Source organism: Oenanthe melanoleuca, unplaced genomic scaffold, assembly GCF_029582105.1.
Source record: "Oenanthe melanoleuca isolate GR-GAL-2019-014 unplaced genomic scaffold, OMel1.0 S142, whole genome shotgun sequence".
Classification (NCBI taxonomy): Eukaryota; Metazoa; Chordata; class Aves; order Passeriformes; family Muscicapidae; genus Oenanthe; species Oenanthe melanoleuca.
In genome coordinates, this window is record NW_026612791.1 from 189 (window position 1) to 4085 (window position 3897).

Below are 3897 nucleotides of genomic sequence, written 5' to 3' on the forward strand. Positions count from 1 at the left end.
CCGGGAACAGAATCCTTGTCGGGTGGGAGGAAAAGCCTCCCGCAAGCTGAAAAGTCCTGCCGGCACCAGGCTGTTTGCCTCTTAGTCAGCTACGAACAAGAAAAGTCAACATCAGTGTATCCTCTTAGCAGCACACCCACCAAAAACAGATAATTCCACTACTCACCAACTCCCAATGCCCAGGTCCTCAGGGCACTTCTGCCACTCTCAGTGACTGATGCCATCCTCACAGGATATACTGGAGTAAGAGGAGACAAGGTCATGTGGCAGGGCCGAAACTAGACCAGACACACCCCTCCACCTCCCAACCTCCCCGACTCGCCGCGATAGCTCGGCCGATGCTGAAGGCTGTCCGGAGGGCGCCTCCGAATAGGAAAAGCTGAAGAGTTCTTCAAGGATCCCTGTAATACTTCTGGAGAGCTCGGGTGACCTGTGAGCAGAGTCTGTTGCCAGGGCAGTGAGGAGATCTCACCTTGATACAAGTGCACTTCCTAAAACACACAAATAGCAATGGATGCTTAGAGTTGCACCAGAAAGGGAGACCTTAGAAAACACAACTGCTTCTGTAAACAGGTCACTGCTCACCTTGGCCACATCAACTTCGCTGACAATATCGTGCTTTGATTCCTACGAAAAAAAGACAAAGAAAAGTGCTGCAACAAACTCATCGTTTATCCTTCCCCTGCAAAGCCAAGCTGTGACTGACCTTCTCAGAGGAGCACCCTCGGCCAGGATGAGCCCTCTGCTTCAGATGAAATCCATCTCCATTTGAAAAAAAGGTAGGACAAAAGTCAAAGCCCTGCAGGATAACTTAACACTTCCAGACATATTGGCTCAATCTGCATATATCTTCTAGAGTTCAACTACACCCCACAGTACAAATTGCAAGTCCCTAGGACCAGTCCTATCCTGGACTACGCACCAGGGCAGAGCAGCTCCGAGCCAAATACGTGCAGGCACCCGTGACGCTGGACATAACAAATGAGGGGATGACACAGGTAGTAAAAAATTCTGGGCCGGATGAATGACCGTGAAGAGTAGAGAATGCAACATGAGATGACCTACGGGAGACTGAGAGCAAGCTGACAGGGCTGGAAAACTCTCCATGCTCCACACTCTTTCTTACACCCACACCCTCATAATAAACTGCAAACCTGAAGAACAGAAAATAGTAAGCTCGTAAGTCTGTCCAGCAACCGTACAACAACCCGACTCCCATGGCTTTTTTTAGAAAGATACTGGACGGTGAATTGTACAACAATTAAAAATTGCACAAAGAATAACAGGCCTGCGCCAAACCCAACCACCCCCATCGTTGCTCCGTCCTAATTTTGGAAGAAATAGCGATAGAGTTGATAAATACTCTCCTTCCGTGCTATTCGGTCCTTTACTGCGCATCCCCGGAGAGCATTTACTCCGCCTTTTGTTCTTGACGGCACCTCTCTCTCCACACAAATCCCGCTGGTCGCGGACACAGACGGAGCAGACCTAAAGCAATGGTTCCGGCAGCCTGCAATTCCGAGCGCCCCGTTCCCTGGAATGCTCGTCCGAGCGCTCGTGGCGGTCTCGCCTTGGCCCGGACTCTCTGTCCTCCGAGGGAGGACGCGGCTCTGGCGCCCCGTTTCCTCTTGCTCCTGCTGACCTGCAAGGCCACGGGTAAACGTAGTCCTTCGGACCTTGCGTCCCTGAACGCCAGGAGAGCTGGCGTTTCACCCGGATCCCAGATTCCCTAGGCGGCCACTCCTAGCAGGGAGGAAAAGAGGAACCCAGCATCTCTCTGACTTACCCCACAGTACGGGCAGGACCAGGAGCCCTCCAGCGCAGACCCCTGGTGCTGAAGCCTCTTGGCTTTGGCTGCTGAAACGCCACGTCTTTTGGCAAAGATGAGAGGACTGTAATGATTTTTCCTGTCCTAAAAGAGAGGAGGAAAAGAAAATTAAGTCCTCTGCAGGAGTCGCAGAATCCCGGCTTTCGCATTTCTGCTCTGATTGCTCGCTGTGGGGTTATATCCAGGTGACACCAATTCAAATACAAAAATGCCTTTTCCCAGCATTTTTATTCCAAACTATTTCAGACATTAAAAGGATGATAATTTTTCTTATTGCGTTCTTTGCTTAATTTTAACAGAACCATTTGAATCCCAGACACCGCTTGTCAGTTATTCAATCCTTTACCGCTTGACTTTGCACAGAGGGACGCCCGGGATGCTGTGTCATGAGAAATCCCAACGCGTGATACGGAAAGGTTTCGAGGTGCTCCGGAACGCGGCCGATCGTACGTTTGTTAGGCCGCTCCAATTCTGTCGCATCAACCTGAGCTGTCCAGGTGAGGCAAAGGCTCTCCTTCGTCCTAGGGAATCGCTGTCTGAGATTACAGATGTCCATCTGGGGCAGCACCTGAAAACAATGTGGGAAAGGCAAAATGAGAATGTTTTCTGTCAGAAAATGAGTAATAATAATAATCAGAACTTCTGGACAGATTTAGTAACATCACTGCCTTTACCAAATAAAACCAATAAAATAGTTAAACTATAAAAAATATTTTAATATTTCTATTCCCATATTTATAATTTATATTCATACATTATACATTATATTTGCATTATTAATATTATACATTTAATATGAATTTATTACTTGTATTTGTTTATACTTAATATTTATATAATTTTATTTTTTATTACACTTATTTTATATTTAGTTTATTAAAAAACCCTTCTCTAACCAAATAAAACCAATAAAACATTTATTTAAGCTATAGTTAGGAAACGTATAAATATAAAAAATACCTGTCTTCTACACCCAGCCATCCCTGTGAAGGATCTGGCACCCTTGTGTCCCTCTGGGGGAGGGCACTCGGCAAGACCCCCCAATTCCCCACTCATCTGCTCCTTCACCGCAGCGTGGCTCCCTCTCCTCGGGACCTTGGGGTGCCCCAAATGACATGGGAGCCCCCGAGTCCCCATCCCCTCCCCCCTCAGCCTTTTTCCTCACCCCCAAAGAAGGCACAGAATGACTCCAACTGCCCCGAGCAGGAGCACGACACTTTATTTGAACCCTTCCCAGGGGTTCGTGACTTTTTTCAAGTAAGGTGAAGCCAAGGCGTAACACTCATCCGCCATGTGCAATTCTTACACCTTGTAAACGACTCACCGTCGCTTTGACCGCTTCCTTACGCCACAGGTCTCGGGGCTGCTCAGGAACGCGGTTCCTGAGAGCCTCGAAAAAATCCTCCTGCCTGACGAAAAGCCCGGGCCCTGGACAGTCTGCGCCCTAAATTGCAGACCGGCCGGGACAGAGGGGAAAAAAAGCCCAGCCGGGAGGGGGAAAACAAAAGCCCTGGCTGGGGATTTTAATTCTAAATGTAAAAATGAATTGGAAAACCTGAAAGGCAACAGTCATACACACAAGGTTAGAAACAGTCAGCACACGCACTCGCGCAGATTGATGCAAGCCGCGGGCGATGGATGCAAACTCTGACAGACAGACAAACAGTCACACGCTCTCTGGCTGACGGCAAACCTTACTTGAAACACTATACAAAAGAGGATGCTTGAACAAGTCTTGCAGCCGTTGGTCTTCAACTTCGAACAGTGGATTCCGGAAAAAGCAGTAGCATCTGTGGCTGCAGAGACGGATATCGGCCTCAGGGACTTATGACACAATGGGAGGACATCGACAAGTGTTTACTAGAGAGCTAGGAGATATCCCCACACATCAATACCCAAAATCCCACGGAAAGAGATCAAACACAAAGTTTACAGCTGTTCTACCTAAACCTGATTATGTGCCAGGGCAGGGCACCTCCACCGGTAAGCACGTAGGAGGCCTGTCCAAGTAAGCACACGTAGGAATTCTGTCAAACTAAGCACACATGAGAACCCTGTCAAAGTAAGAA

At 48.2% G+C, this 3897-nt stretch overlaps 1 long non-coding RNA gene across 1 annotated transcript; it reads right to left on the reverse strand.

The window, feature by feature from the left end:
- Positions 1-1103: 1103 nt before the first annotated feature.
- LOC130266677 (uncharacterized) lies at positions 1104-3661 on the reverse strand. Its single transcript, XR_008842940.1, has 3 exons — positions 3527-3661; positions 1787-2396; positions 1104-1154 (listed from the first exon to the last, which is right to left on the reverse strand). It is a non-coding gene; the product is annotated as an uncharacterized LOC130266677 (long non-coding RNA).
- Between the last annotated feature and the right edge of the window lie 236 nt (positions 3662-3897).